At 41.1% G+C, this 16,919-nt stretch overlaps 1 protein-coding gene across 1 annotated transcript in view; it reads left to right on the top strand.

Moving 5' to 3' along the window:
- KRBOX5 (KRAB box domain containing 5) overlaps positions 1 to 16,919 on the top strand; it is an 89,634-nt gene that overhangs the window by 1,132 nt on the left and 71,583 nt on the right. The window lies entirely within an intron of this gene.

Below are 16,919 nucleotides of genomic sequence, written 5' to 3'. Positions count from 1 at the left end.
CTTGATATTGTAAAACTGAAAGAGCAGGTTTTTGAAGCCTCTCAGGCTCACTTAATCCTGCTCCCTGGAACTGATATTTTAAGCAAGGCAGCCGATGGGTTGTCTGCAATCAATCCTCTTAAATGGATTAAGACCATTGGAAACTCTGCACTTGTAAACCTTGTTCTAATAATTAGGTGCTTATGCTGTCTCCTTTCAGTCTACAGATGCGGAAGCCACCTCTGCAGAGAAAGCCGCCAAGTGATCAAACCCAACACCAGGTCGTGGGGGCTATGAAGTCCGGCGGAGTCAAAGGAATGAGACAAGACACATTAAGAGTACATAGGGTGAGTCCAGGGGGCCAAGAACAAGCCGAGAACAAGCAATGATAGCTGTGGCAGTTTTGCAGAACAAAAAAGGGAGACATGTTGGCGGAAGAGCTGAGGCAGGGCTTGCTTGTCTGACATAATGTAAAAGAGTCTTGGAACACATCCTGGGTCCAGGGTCTAAAACCCCTTGTGGCCTATGGAACACCAAGCTCTGTGCCAAAGTGTGGAAGGCTGCCCTGCCACACTACAATCTAAGCCCAGGGCATAAAAACTCCTTGAGGCTTGGAGAGAACCCAGGGCTCAGGGCGTAAAACCCCTTGTAGCCTCTGGAATGTGTCCAGACTCGCTGACCCCTTGCTTCTTGATCTCCCAAGATCATAAATTGATTGTATATTGCATCAGAAGAACCTGTTCTCCCTTATCTCAAGTAGCAGAGCATATGCTAAACTGTCACAGTTACGCTTGATGCACTGTTACCTTTCTACCCCCACGTCCTCACGTCCTCACCTGTCTACATCTGCACATCCTCACCACCTGCTTCTTTGTTTGATTACCAATAAATAGTCCCAGTGCCTTCGCAGCCACCATATGCTAACATTGGCCCCCTGGACCCACCCTATGTACTCTTAATTTGTCTTGTCTCATTCCTTTGACTCCACCGGACTTCATAGCCCCCACGACCTGGTGTTGGGTTTGATCACCTCAACACATAGTTTGTAAATATTTTTCCCCATTCTGTAGATTGTGTGTTAATACTGTTTCTTGTGCGGTGCAGAAGCTTGTTAGTTTAATTAGGTCCTGCTTGTCAATTAGGTCCCGCTTGTCAATTTTTGTTTTTGTTGCAATTGCTTTTGGGGTCTCTGTCATGAAAAGCCTATGTCCAGAATGGTATTTCCTAGGCTTTATTTTAGGGTTTTTATAGCTTTTGGTTTCATGTTTAAGTCTTTAATCCACCCTGAGTTGATTTTTGTATATGGTGAAATGAAGGGGTTCCATTTCAATCTCATGCCTATAGCTAGCCAATTATCCCAGCACCACTTATTGAATAAGTACTTTTCTCCCCATTGCTTCTAATTGTCAACTCTGTTGAAGATCAGATGGTTGTAGGTGTGTGGTTTTATTTTTGGGTTCTCTAACCTGTGCTATTGATCTATGTGTTTTTGTACCAGTACCATGCTGTTTTAGGTACTGTACCCTTGTAGCATAGATTGAAGTCAGGTAATGTGATGCCTCTGGCTCTGTTCTTTTTACTTAGGATTGCTTTGGGTATTTGGGCTTTTTTTTTGTTCCATATGAATTTTAGAATGCTTTTTTCCAATTCTGTAAAAACCAACAACAGTAGTTTGACAGGATAGCATTGAATCTGTAAATTCCTTTGGGCAGCATGGCCATTTTGACAATATTGATTCTTCCTATCCATGAGCGTGGAATGTTTTTCCGTTTGTTTGTGCCATCTCTGATTTTTTTCCAGCAGTTTTGTAATTCATGCTGCAGAGATATTTCACCTCCCTGTTTCACTGTATTCCTAGGTAATTTTTCTTTTTGTGGCTATTGTGAATGGCATTGCATTCTTGATTGGGCTCTCTGCTTGGATGTTATTGGTGTATAGAAATTCTAGTAATTTTTGTACATTGATTTTGTATCCTGAAATTTTACTGAAGTTGTTTATCAATTCTATGAGCATTTGGACAGAGAATATGAGGTTTTCTAGGTATAGAATCATATCGTCAGCAGAAAGAGATACTTTGACTTTCTCTTCCCATTTGGATGCCTTTTATTTCCTTCTCATGCCTAATTGCTCTGGCTGGGACTTCAAGTACTTTTAAATAACAGTGGTGAATGGGCAGCCTGGCTCTGGTTCTCAAGGGGAGTTGGTCAAGCTCAAGCTTTTGCCCCTTCAGTATGATGTTGGCTGTGGGTTTGTCATAGATGACTCATTATTTTGAAATATGTTCCTTCAATGCCTAGTTTGTTGATGGTATTTAACATGAGGAGATATCAAAAGGCTTTTCTGTATCTATTGAGATGATCATGTGGTTTTGTTTTTAGTTCGGTTTATGTGATGAATAATATTTGTTGATATGCGTATGTTGAATCAACCTTGCATCTGAGGAATGAAACTTGCCAGATCATGGATAATTTACTTTTTGGTCTGCTGCTGGATTTCATTTACTAGTATCTTATGAATATTTTACATCTATGTTCATCAGGGATATTGGCCTGAAGTTTTTTTGTAATTTTTGATTATACCTCCACCAGGTTTTGGTGTCATGAGGTTGCTGGCCTCATAGAATGAGTTGAGGATGAATCGTTCCTCCTCAAATTTTTGGAATTGTTTTTGTAGGATTGGTACCAGCTCTTCCTTATATGCCTGGTAGAATTTGGCTGTGAATTGGTCTGGTCCAGGACTTTTTCTGGTTGGTAGGTTTTCTATTACTGATTCTCTTTTGGAAGTTGTTATTGGTCTGTTCAGGTATTCAACATTTTCCTCGTTCAATCTCAGGAGGTTGTATGTTTCCAAGAATCTATCCATTTCTTCTGTTTTCTGGTTTGTATGCATTCATAGTAGTCTCTGAGGGTTTTTTAAAAATATTTTTGTGAAGTTAATGGTAATGTTACCATTGTTATTTCTGATTGTGTTTATTTAGATCTTTTCTTTTTATTAGTCTAGCTAGTGCTCCCTCAATATTATTTATTCTTTTAATGAACCAATTTTTTGTTTCATTGATTTTTTGTATGGATTTTCACATCTCAATTTCATTCAGTTTATCTCTGATTTATCTTATTTCTTTTCTTTGCTAACTCTGGGGTTGGGTTACTCTTGTTTTTTAGCTCTTCCAGATGTGATGTTAGGTTGTGAATTTGAGAGCTTTCTGACTTTTTGATGTAAGGATTTAGTGTTATAAACTTTCCTCTTACCACTTTAGGTGTGTCCCAGTTTTCATTTGTTTCAAATAATTTCTTGATTTCTGCTTTAATTTCATTCTTTACTGAAAAGTCATTCAGCAGCAGGTAATTTTCATGTAATTGTATGGTTTTGAGAGATCTTCTTGGTATTGATCTCTATTTTATTGCACTGTGGTTGGTATGATTTGGGGTTTTTTGAACTCATTGAGAATTGTTTTATGGGCAAGGGTGTGATCAATCTTTGAGTATGTGCTACGTGCTGATGAGAATAATGTATATTCTGTTGTTGCTGCTGGGTGGAGTGTTCTATAGAGGTCTATTAGGTCCATTTGGTCATGCTTCAAGTCTAGATCCTGAATATCTTTGTTAGTTTTCTGCCTTGATGATATTTCTAACACTGTCTGCTGGGTGTTGAAGTCTTACAATTATTGTGTGGTTATTTAAGTCTCTTCACATATCTCTAAGAACTTGTTTTATGAATCTAGGTTTTCCAGTGTTGGATGTGTGTATATTTAGGATAGTTAAGTCTTCTTGTTTAGCTTAATGCTTTATCATTATGTAATGTCCCTGTCTTTTTATTGTTGTTGATTTAAAGTCTGTTTTGTTTGAAATAAGAATAGCAGCCCTTGCTCTTTTGTTTTCTGTTTGCTTGATAGATCTCTCTCCATCCCTTTACTTTGAGCCTATGGGTATCATTGCATGTGAGGTGGGTCTCTTGAAGACAGCATACAGTTGAGCCTTGCTTTTTTATTCAACTTGCCACTCTGTGCCTTTTGAACGAGGCTTTTAGTCCATCTATATTCAGGCTTGATATTGCTATGTGAGAATTTGAACCTGTCATCATATTGTTAGATGGTTGTTTTATAGACTTGATTGTATAGTTGCTTTATAGTGTCAGTGGACTATGTACTTAAGTGTGCTTTTGTAGTGGCAGGTAAGAGTCTCTAAGTTTCATATTTAGCATTCCTTTAAGAATCTGTTTCTAGGCTGGGTGTGGTGGCTCATGCCTGTAATCCCAGCACTTCAGGAGGCTGAGGCAGGCAGATCATGAGGTCAGGAGATTGAGACCATCCTGGCTAACATGGTGAAACCCCATCTCTACTAAAAATACAAAAAAATTAGCCAGGTGTGGTGGCAGGTGCCTGTAGTCCCAGCTACTTGGAAGGCTGAGGCAGGAAAATGGCATGAACCTGGGAGGCAGAGCTTGCAGTGAACCAAGACTGTGCCACTGCACTCCAGCCTGGGCGACAGAGCGAGACGCTGTCTCAAAAAAAAAAAAAAAAGAATCTGTTTTCAAAATATTTTTTTCTGTAGCTTTTGGAGTACAAGTGGTTTCTGGTTACATGAATGAACTATACAATGGTGAATTCTGAGATTTTAGTGCACCTATCACCCAAGTAGTATACATTATACCCAATGTGTAGGTTTTTATCCCACGCTCCTCTGCCACCCTCCCCCTTCTAAGTCTCTAAAGTCTATTATATCACTCTGTATGCCTTTGAGTACACATAGCTTAGCTCCCACTTATAAGTAAAAATATATGGTATTTGGTTTTCTACTCCTGAGTTCCTTCGCTTAGAAGGATGGCCTCTAACTCCATCCAAGTTGCTGCAAAAGACATTATTTTGTTCCTTTTCAATGATGAGTAGTATCCTATGGTGTATATACACAACATTTTCTTGATCCAGTCATTGGTCAATGGACACTTAGGTTAGTTCCATATCTTTGTGAATGTGAATTATGCAATAAACATACATGAGCAAGTGTCTTTTTGGTATGACTTCACTTCCTATGGGTAGATACCCATCATGGGATTGCTGGATCAAATAGTAGGTCTGTGTTTAGTTCTTTAAGGAATTCCCATACTGTTTTCCACAGAAGTTGTACTAATTTACATTCAAATCAGCAGCGTATAAGTGTATAAGCATTTCCTTTTCACCACATCCATGCCAACATCTATTTTTTTGTTGTTTTACTTTTTAATAATGGCTATTCTTGTAGGAGTAAAGTGGTATCTTTTTGTGGTTTTAATTTGTATTTCTATGGTGATTAGTGATGTTGAGCATTTTTGAATATGATTTTTGGCCATTTATATATCTTCTTTTGAGAAATGTCTATTCATGTCGTTTGCCTACTTTTTGATGGGATTATTTGGTTTGTTTCCTTGCTGATTTGTTTGAATTCCTTGTAAATCCTGGATACTAGTCCTTTGTTGGATGCATGGTTTGCAAATATTTTCTGCCATTCTGTGGGTTGTTTGTTTACTCTGGTGATTATTTCTTTTGCTGTGCAGAAGCTTTTTAATTTAATCAGGTTCCATTTGTTTATTTTAATTATTGTTGCTTTTTTTTTGGAACTGCAGTAGACTGGCAACAACACTGTGATGGGGGTGCTGGTGAAAGCACTTTGGCAAGATGGCAGTGAGCATCTGGGTCCCCATGTGCATGTGCACCAGTAGCAGTGGGTAGTGGCAGGTCCTGCATGCACATGCATGGCAGCAAAACAGCAGGAGAGGCTGTGGGTGAGTGTGTGCCAGCTAAGCAGTTGGAAGACAAGTGTGTGCCTATCGGGGAGGACTGTGGGTGAGTGTATGCTGTTGGAGGGCTGCCTGCAGAAGCTCTGTGACTGTTAGGCAGGGTCTGCTGGTGAAAGATCTGTGGTGGTGGCTGCTGGCAAGCACCTTGGCTAGGCAGCCAAGGCTGCACTACAAGCAGGTGAAGCCAGGCTGGGACCCTGGGATAGGCAGACAGGGTCATGCTCAGATCAGACTGGCCCCATCCTGTGGGCAAGATAGGCCTGCTATGTCCAGGTCCACCTGCCACCAGAGGCTAAAGTCACCTAGAAGAGCATGGTGAGCCTTGGGTGAAGGGCTCCCCTAGCTTTGCTCCACTGCAGCCGTTCCTGCACCAAATCCTCCGGGCTCCATGCAGGCTGGAGTTCTGTATCTGCCAACTCACTGGGAAGTTCTCTCTAACAATTCAAATGTCCATGGGGTCATGGAGTTTCCTGCAGCTAGGATTCTTGAGGTTCAGGGTGAGAGTGGGCCACTCCATGTCTATTTCACTCACTCCTTCTCCAGGAGCTGCTCAGGGCCAGGAATGAGTCCTGGTGCTCCACAACCCTGTGCAGGGTTCTCAGCTTTCTCCCTTTTCAGCCCAGAGTCAACATCCTCCCTTCATCCCCATTCAATGCCTTATTTCCAAAGATCTGTTCAGAGTGTGCCAATCTACTTGATGGTCTGGTTTCTCACAGTGGAGAAGCTCTTCCTGGCTCTCTCTAGCTGGCCATCTTGGCTCTCCCTGCAACACTTTAATCCATTTTAAGTTGAATTTTGTGTATGGTGTAAGAGATAGTTCCAATTTCATATTTTTTTGGCTGGCGAATTTTCCATTTTCCCAGCATATGTCGATAAGTTTATTTATTTCCCATTGTGAAAATTAGTTGGCTGTATATGCATGCATATATTTCTGGACTCTTTCATGGTTCTCTCATCAAACTATGTGTTTATATGCCATTATCATGATTTTTCCTTCTTGCTCAAGATTGTGTTGTCTATTTGGAGTCTTTTGTGGTTCCATACTAAATTTAGATTTTCTTCTATTTCTATGAAACATGCTTTTGGTATCTTGATAGATATTGCTTTGAATCTGCAGATCACATTTGGCAGTATGAACATTTTAACGATATTGATTCTTCTGATCCATAAACCTGGGGCATTTTTCCACTTTAAAAATTTCTTCTATAACTGCTTTCATCAATATTTTATAGTTTTCAGTGAACAAATAGTTCACTCTTTGGTTTGATTAATTTTTTCCTTTTTGATACTATGGTAAATAAAATTGTTTTCTTGATTTATTTTTCAGAGTTCATTATTAGCATATAGAAACAGAACTGATTTTTTAGGTTGATTGTCTATCCTCCAACTTCACTGCATTAGTTTATTAGTTCTAACAGTTTTGGGGGATAATAATGAGCACACTTGACTCTGGTTACACATTAATTCATCATGTCTGTTACCATGTCATACTGCCTAAAAATGTAATCTGTTTTATTTCTGATCTCATAAAGTCAATGAAATTTTATAGGCCTGATATTTTTCCATGTAAAATATTTTTGTCTGATATTTGATAATGTGTGTTTTTTGCTTACTGTTCAAAAATGCTACTCATTTATCTCTATGCCTAGTCAAACTTTCTGATAAAGTTATTCAATTTTTTTATGTTCATTTAGTTGTCTTAAACCAAAACAGTGAATTTTTATGATGGTTTTTATTTCACCTCATACGATAGAAAATGCCAATTTGTCATTGCCAATGAATCTTTGGGTTTCTCATTTTTAACTCTTAAGTAATGTCTATAAATGTACAATTAGTTCGAATCTTGCCTAATGTATTGTATGTGCTAAGTAAGTACTAACCAATCTGATTCATCAAATTATCTTTTCAGGTGGTTCTTCAAATACAAGATATTTTATATTTGTTCTTATTAAAAGTATTTTTCTGACTTATCTAAATATTGATTAAAATTAGTTATTCTCAGCTTATCTTCTTAATAAAAGCCAAACTAAATGGAAGTTTCACTAATTTCCTTATATTCAGAGGCTTATTCGCCTCACTATAAAGATTATTATTAAGGATAATAGTTATATTCATAGTCTCTATCCTATAACAGAAGAACATTTAGGTCATTTATTAATTGGGTTAAGGCTTCATTCTACATTATCATCTCATATTAACTAACTATTAAATCCATTACATATGAAAAAGTATAAATGGAAAATTAACATTTTGGTAGGTACAAATTATAAAAGCAAACATAAGAAATATATAAGAATATAGTAATATATGAATATATATAATATGTGAGTGGTCATATAACAAGTAAAAAATTGGTTAAAATACTTTTACAAAAAAAATTCCAGGGTAAAAAAAAATGAAAAATTCTATTAGTGTTTGATGAATAATTAATACCAATCCTTCACAAAACCTCTCAACAACTGAAGAGGAAGGAACGTTTTTGTATTTATTTTATGAAGCCAGTATTACCATAATACCAGAGCCAGACAAAAGCATGACAGGGAAAGAAAACTATGGACCAACATACCATATAAATATAGGCTCATAAAGCCTCAGAAAACACTAGAAAACTAAATCCAACAACATAATAAATGAATATACACCAAGACCAAGAATAATTGTTTGTTTACAAATGCAATTGTGACTTAATATCCAAAAGTCAAACAGGCTAATGCCCAATATTACTAAAATAAAGGACAAAAAGTGATAGTTTAAATACACAAAGAAAATGTCAAAAATCAAACACCCATTTATGGCAAAACCTCCAGCAAACTACTAATAGAAGGGAACTTGTGAGATTTGCTAAAAGACATCTATGAAAAACTTGCAGCTAATATCACACTTAATAGTGAAAGGATGCTTTCACTATTAGGTAAAGCTTACTATTAGGTAAAGTGGATGCTTTACCTTAAAGATTGGGAACAAGACAAGAATTCCACTTTTACCACTCTATTCAGCATTGTACTAGAGGTATTAGCCAGAGAAATATTACAATAGAAATAAATAACACCTTCAGATTGGAAAATGAAAAGTAGAACTGTCTTTATTACAGATGACAGAATCTTCTCTATAAAAATGTGTAAGGTATTCACTAAAATACCACTATAATTAATAAACTAATTGATCAATGTCACAAGATACAAGATCCACATACAAAATTCAATTGTACTTTGAATGAATGCAACCAATAATGAAAACATAATAAAATGAAGAATACAATTTCATTTATAATAGCATCAAAAAAATAAATATTTAGAAAAAAGTTAACAATAGAAGTGCAAAGTTTTTACACTCACTTTTTAAAATGCTGAAATAAGTCACAGAAGATCTGAAATAATGAAAAGATATCCAATTTTCAAGGATAAAAATACTTAATACTAAGATAACAATACTTTACAGATTGATCTACAGATTCAGTGTAATACCTTTCAATTCCCAGCTATGTTTTTTTTGTAAAAATTGACAAGGCCCCTCTCCAAAAACAAAATAAAACAAAACAATATGGATATGCACAGGAAACCAAATACACAAAACAACCTTAAAAAAGAAAAGTGAAATTGAATGACTCACACTTCTCAAGATTAATTCTTACTACCAAGGACAACAGTGATTCCCCCATTTTCTCTCATTTTTTCTCTGTCCTGATTGACAACTACAGAGTAACTTGACCGCTCTGTGAGGTGGCCAGCTGCATGTTTTCCCCTGATGATTTAAACCCAAGCCGGGGCGTTGAACATTCTCAGGCACTGATAAAGGTGTTTAGGTTGTTGCTCAAAACCCTGAAAGATACCAGCCCTGGTCCTAAGCCAAATTTCTTAAGCCCTCATACAAACTCCATAACCAGACTCCTCATTGTGGACATACCCAGGAAGAACATCTCTAGCTCTTTGTCCCTCAGGAGGATATGCCATAGCCCCCTATGTGTATGTTCTAATACATACTTTGAACTTATCACCCTGAGGTTTAGTGCTTCTTTCTTTGGAATACCAACTGGCCCCATTTCAGGATGGTTTGGGGCAGTCCCTGTGGGAACTCTGCTGCTACCACTTTGGAGGAAATTTGAGCCTTGGTGTGATCAATAGCATTCCAAGAAATGAGCTGGGGAAAACAGAATCCTACCAGAAGGATCTCAGAGTGCCTACAAGGGACTATGTGGGGCTCTGTCACCCATCTTCCTGATGCCTGCGGGCTGCCCCGGGAGGGCCAAGATACCACAAAGCTCTACAGGCTTGAGGGAGCCTCATGGAGGGTTTGCCATGGGTCAGTAGTAAGGAAGCCCAGTGGTTGATGGGGAGGAAAGGGATAGGCTGTTCTGTGCCACAGGCAGCCTGCTCAGCTGGTGGCTGAGAGCAAGGTCCCGAGTTACAGAAGGAATTGCAACTACAGAAAGACCTGTACTCTTCCACCGTGGGCCACTCTATTAGCTGCCCACGTGGAGGGTAAGGTGAAAAAAGAGGGGCTCTGTGGAGAGGCATGTGGGGAGCTCATGGCCTCCAGTCCCAGCACTAAGGGAGCTTTGGGTAGCAGGGGCTCTGGGTTCCAACTGGTGGAAGCAAAGAGACAGAGAGTTAAAAGAGAACCGCAGCACCAGATGTGACATAAAGTCCAAGGTTCCCTTCAATGTAAGGCCACTGAGGGAGATTAGCGGCTCATGTGGGAAGAACGATTCATTTGTCTGCTTTGGAACTGCTTGGAATTTGGCTATAGTGAGCCCCAATCCCACAGCACATGTTGGGTTTTGAAACTCTCCTGGGAGTTGTCCTTGAAGCAGGCTTAGGCAAGTTCTGTCTCCAGGTAAGGATGCTCTGAGGGGAAGCCAAAGGGAAGCTGGTGATGTTATTCCACCCAAGAGGGTTGGTGTGTATCAAACAATATTGCCTCCCAGGAGAGCACACAAGATAATAGCTACTATTCAGAAACAGGAGAGGGTGGAATTTGTGTGTCTTCACAGAGCCCACAAAATAGCCTGGTGTGGTTGATGCCAAAACATGAAGGGAAATGGAGAATGAAAGTTGATTATCAGGACCTGAATAGGGTGACTCTGGCCATATGTGCTGCCATCCCAAATATGGCTCAAATATTTGAAAAACTGACTACTTGTTCAGGGCCATGTCATACTGTCCTGAATTTAGTAAATGTTCTGTAGCATACCCTTAGACTCAAAGTCGTAGGACCTCTTTTTCTTCACCTGGAAGAGCCAATAATGTACCTTTTAGAGCTTTCTCCATTTTGTTTTACTTATAATGTCCAGGGATTTTAATTGTACTTATTGGGAAGAATAGAGACATGTATGTCTAGCCTTGTCTTCCCCAGAGCAGAAATGCTTGGTTGTGAATGGATTAAACTGAGCTATCTCTAGTTTGCCCATTATCCAAGCAGAAATATCAAGTTACTGGTATTAGTTCCCATCTAAGACTCTACTCCAGGTGGTTGCACCCCTTCCTGGGCACTGGGGCCTTGGCTGCAGCAGCAGGGAGAGATGCTGCCACTCAGGTCTTGAGCTCCCCTCTAGCACAGTGATGTCACTATCTTGGTGGAGAATATGATTAACAACAAAGTCTCCTGCAAACCCAGGAAATCTCTCTAGAGAGACAGAAGAGAAAGAAAACAGTTTCATTGAAGAATCATTAAACTGCATTGCAATGCACAAAACAGACAATAAGAGCATATTGCAAGAAAGAAGGAAATCTCACCCTCGTGCATAGGCAGGCAGTTACAACCAGTGCATGTGTGTTCCCGAGATAAACGGTAACCAGTCCTCAAGGAAGGGACTTGACAGCACTGTTTTTACATGTCCCTCAAGGGTAGCCACAGTGCTTGCTAATCGGATTTATGACAAGAAAAGATCAGTGTCTCATAGTTTATGGCAGGAGTAGGTTAGTAAGTTAGAGCCAGGCACTGGTGGAAGTTGGGCTCCTACCCTCTCACAGGAACTCTCTCCCTTAATGATTCCATTTCAGAGAGATGGCTCCCAGGCCCTTGAGAAAGATAGTCCTGGTTGGAAGCTGGCAAGAGCCTACTTAACTTTTGAAGAGACTTCCATATATCACAAAGGGCCACAGAAGAAACTCATAAGCATAATTTTTCTTTAAAAAAATGCTCTGAAAGAAAAAATCAGGGTTCCTATTCCCTTTTTCACTGGGACAAATTTGTTTAATTGGTAATTACCCTTGTATCTGCCAATGATTCAATGACCTCCATCTTCTACTCTCCAGTCTTACCTCAGTTCAGCCACTCCCTCCTACTCTCTGGTACCCAGCCCTGTGTCTTGCAGCTGCTTTTCTCTTTATATTCTCAACCCTGTTTCCTTAACTCAGGGATCTCCGTGCTTTGCCCAGATCCTGCCTGCCTGCTCTCCCTCCTGGACGCTCTTTGCAGGCTCTGAGCTGGGGCAGCCAGGAGGTCCCCTCCCTTGGATTCAGCCTCCAGGCCACTGTCCTGTGCTCCTGTCAGATACTTTCCAGGGTCTGGACACATTCGGGTCACATAGTGGATCTGGCTTTCTATTTGTTTGATGCTGGAGGGAGTCTGGACCTTGTTCTTTCACATACACAGAAAGCAAAGCTCTAAATTGATTTTGAAATTCTTTGTTATCAATTTTGGACTGAGATAAATTCTCTATTACTTTACAGTGACACAAATATTGTAGCTCAGTTCCTGGTAGGTAGAATTTTAGATAATTATTTCCGGTACTGTGATTTCCCATATTTAATCAACTCGTAGGCAAGGCAGGAATAGAGATTGTCTTATGTTAGAATATCTTTTTCTTTAATTTGTTGAATTAGCTCTCTTCCCCCACCAACCCACAATCTTTCTGTTCTAGCCTCAGTCACTCTTGGTAGCCCTGAGTTTTTATTCTGGGGAACAAAGGCAGCTCCACAGATGATGGGTCTATGGCTCATTATATATGGGGCTCTTGCCAAGCAACCCCTGGTGACCAGAAGGTGACCCAAGCTCTCTTCTCAGGGCAGATTACTATGTCTGAAACAAAAGAAGAACCCTTCCGGGGCAGAAATACTTAGCCTGAAAATCATTTCATTCATTCACTTTTCAGGTGTCTTTATCCATTATTGAACATGATAAATAGCTAGACAGGTGCTTCCTGACATGTCCATGAGTTTAAAGATTAGACGTTACTTCTCCCAGGGATCCTGGTTCTTGCTCTTCTCATTTGAGGTTTTATTATCTCCCACCAACAGATACGAGAGTATGCTTAGGGCTTGGCAGCATAGAGGGAGTCTTTGGAAACCACTCAACTATACGCTGTGAGTAGTTTCAAGGGGCATTCGCATTTCTCTGTCCCTTCCAGGCCAGTCCTTGGAGAGGTCAGGAAATCCAGAGCTTCTTACAAGAATGGGTATTCCGGCCGGGCGTGGTGGCTCACGCCTGTAATCCCAGCACTTTGGGAGGCCAAGGCGGGCGGATCACAAGGTCAGGAGATCAAGACCATCCTGGCTAACACAGTGAAACCCCGTCTCTACCAAAAATACAAAAAAAAAAAATAGCCAGGTGAGGTGGCGGGTGCCTGTAGTCCCAGCTACTCGGGAGGCTGAGGCAGGAGAATGGCGTGAACCCCAGGGGGCGGAGCCTGCAGTGAGCCCAGCCTGGGCGACAGCGAAAAAGAATGAGGATTCCTTGGAAGAGAGTTTCACTTTGGGACAAAAAAGAGGAACTATAGTGTCAAAGGCAATTGCCCAGGGTCTCAAGAACAGGGGCGTGAAGAAGAGCTGGGCTGACGGGAGTGTGGTGGTCCTGGCTACCACCTCGAATGTTACCACTGTCTCTAGACCCTCTCAAGATGGTGACATTTCTTGGTTGCAATACCTAAAATAAGCAAAACTGGGAAGATGTAAACTTCTCTATTCTGTGTCTTGGAGAAAACCCATATATCTGAATGACCAAAGGAAAGTATGAGACAAAATGGAAAATCTATTCCAGGCCATACACAGTGTTTTGCTGATACCCTGGGATCCACATGCATTTCAAGAAGACTGAAGTGTGCCAAGCCTGCAGGACATTGAGGAACATCTGCCAGGCCTGCCTCTTAGTCTTAGAGTATGGCCTGTCCATTCAGGTTCATGATACAAAATTGTCTTTAAAAGATGACTTGGCAAAGTCAGACATCAATGAAGAGTACCATATGCAGAATATAACAGACAGAACACAGCCAGTTGGCCGGCTGGGGAGAGTCACATACACCAGTGACGTGCTGTACAAACTGGCACAGACCACACCCTACTACCAAAGGAATAAGCACATTTGCTCCTGCTGGGTGAAAGGAGAGTGTGAGGGAGAAGAGGAGGGCCCATATAGACATGAGAAGCCTACAGATCCAGATGATCCCCTTGCTGATAAGAATATTAAAGACTGATATGGAATCAGTGACTCTGGAGCAGATACACTTCTAAAGCAGGCTTCACCATGCATTGTCCAGATCCACCAGAGGACAAGGTTATCACCACACTCTGTGTTGGTGATCTGGGTGATGCCATTGCTGAGACAGATCTAAATAATCATTTCTAGTTATTTGAAGATCTGAGTGATCACTGTTGTGCAGACCAGAGAGTAGTGTGCTTTCATCCAGGTTTCCACAGGGCAGGCTACAGAAGTGGCTGCAGAGAAATCCTTTAATAAGTTGATTGTCAAGGGCTGCAGACTCAGTAGAAAATGGAGAGCATCCCAAGCAGCCAGAGGAAAAGAAAAAGGACAGAACCACAGGCTGGGATCCAGCCAACACCTATTCCAGCACTTCCAGGAACAGGAACTCTTCCTCCTCCTGCAGCAGCAGCAGATGTATCTGCCAACCACAGCAACATATCCCCACGTGCTCCTCCAGCTGTGGTGACCATTGTCTGGCCACCAGCTCCTGGTGTGTCCTGCTGCTACCCCCAGGATTTCAGCCACCCATGTTCCATCCAATAGGACAATTGTCTTTCGAGAGGACTCCAGGATCAATCCATCTCAGGACCTCCAGAGGATGGGAGCTCATTCTGGAAACCACAGCAGCCCCTGTCACATTTTCACCACCCTCAGGCTCTATGGAAGAAACATCAATTTAAAATACCAATTAATGAACATTGGAGTAAATATTTTTTTTCTTTCTTTTTGGTTCCCAGAGCATCTGAATATGGTCAGATACGGGCAGGAAATGACAGCCATGCTTTTTCATATGGATTCAAAGGAACAATGGAAATCAAATAAGCTTTCATTAAAATATCTGTTTACTATTATAACATGACGAATAAAACCTACTGCCTGTTCCTCTCACCTCTATGGGGGACGAGTGGCTGGGTGAGTTATAGAATGTCCGATGGAGTTAGCATCCAATCATACAACCATTTGTCTTTTTTTATAAGGGTGGATATTGGCTTGAGAGGGAAAAGGAAAAACCTTTTGATCATGTTTATGTCCATTGGGTATTTTCCATTTTATTATCTGAAAAGAAAGGGATTGCTACTGCTAATTGTTGTAGTGGTGCGTGTGATTTTAACTCTTTTGAAGCCACACCCTCAGAAAAACAGGTAGAGACCAGTCCCCATCACAGCCCAGTTATTTTCTTTCCTCTCTTTTTCTCATTTATCACCAAAGAAACCTGTACCTACCAAAAAGAGGGCAAAAATAAAATGTTTTTGTATTTCTATCAGTCAGATGGAAGGAAACACAGACTTCATGGAGCTTTGTATCATGGGATCAGAAATTATTTTCATTTACCCAAGAATTATGGAAACAATTTTCCTTAAGTTTGACTAGTTTCCCTAAGCTAGAAAGCCGAGCACAAGCATTTCCTGACATATCCTCAAGAAGAGAAACAGCCTTAAACAGATTTGAAAAACACATTAGTATAGAACCCACACACCCCTCCAGAGTCTATCTCAAGAAGAGCTCCTCGGTCACACCCTAGTCCTCTGCCCCAGGCCCCAAGACATCCATGAAGCTCTCCTCATTATCTCAGGAGAAAAAGCTCTCTGGGCACTGGGACCCTCTGGGGGTCAGCAGCCCAGCCCTGGCGGGGCCTCCTGGGAGCATCAGGGCCTCCTGGGAGCTTCAGGCCTGCTGATGCCAGGGCCCTAAGCTGGATCATCCTATCAGAATCTCTGGGATGGGACCTCACAGGATGGTAAAACCCTCAGCAGAGAGTTTTAATCTTCACCTGGGTGCGACTCCCATTTACTGAAGTTTTCGCCTCCCTGTGGCACATTAAGATGAGGAAGGACAGGCCAGGCATGGTGGCTCACACCTGTAATCCCAGCACTTTGGGAGGCTGAGGCGGGTGGATCACAAGGTCAGGAGTTGGAGACCAGCCTGGCCAACATGGTGAAACCCCGTCTCTACTAAAAATACAAAACTGAGCGGGATGTGGTGGCGTGTGCCTGTAGTCCCAGCGACTCAGGAGGCTGAGGCAGGAGAATCGCTTGAACCCAAGTGGCAGAGGTTACAGTGAGCTGAGGTCATGCCACTGCACTCCAGCCTGGGCGACAGAGTGAGACTGTGTCTCAAAAAAAACAAGATGAGGAAGCACAAAGGTCACCCCTCTCCTCACAACAGCTCGTGACAAAGATAACCCTCTTCTTCTAGGGCTGCAGATCTCAACCCAGGCTGCATGTGAGAACCTCCCAGGGAGATGTTCACAAACACGATGGTCTGCTCCAGTGGAATGTGTTTCTTGGAACTGTTTCTCCACATTTCTTGGTGTAAGTTCATCAAACCCACTTCTCCTTTGTAGATGCCAGTTTGAAACATCTTTCTCTTGAACAACTTTTGTCATTAATATATACACATCCTCACCTTATTTTTCACTTTTCTAACTCAGAGAGATATAGAAAAAACAAATCAACCAAAGTGTTTTTCCTTTTTCCTCACTTGACAATCAATACAGAATACTTCTGTGACTTCTGTCACCAAAATGTATGGAGATTTCTCTGAATCAATAGCCTGGGAGTTGTATAATTCAGTTCTTTTTTCTTTATTTTTTTTTTTTTTTTTGAGATGGAGTCTTGCTTTGTTGCCCAGGCTGGAGTGCAGTGGTGCAGTCTCGGCTCACTGCAACCTCCTCCTCCTAGGTTCAAGCGATTCTCCTGTCTCAGTCTCCCAAATAGCTGGGATTGCAGGCACCCGCCACCACACCTAGC

The sequence above is a fragment of the Hylobates moloch genome, unplaced genomic scaffold (genome assembly GCF_009828535.3).
Source record: "Hylobates moloch isolate HMO894 unplaced genomic scaffold, HMol_V3 SCAFFOLD_6, whole genome shotgun sequence".
Classification (NCBI taxonomy): Eukaryota; Metazoa; Chordata; class Mammalia; order Primates; family Hylobatidae; genus Hylobates; species Hylobates moloch.
This window is presented reverse-complemented; position numbering and strand designations above follow the sequence as displayed.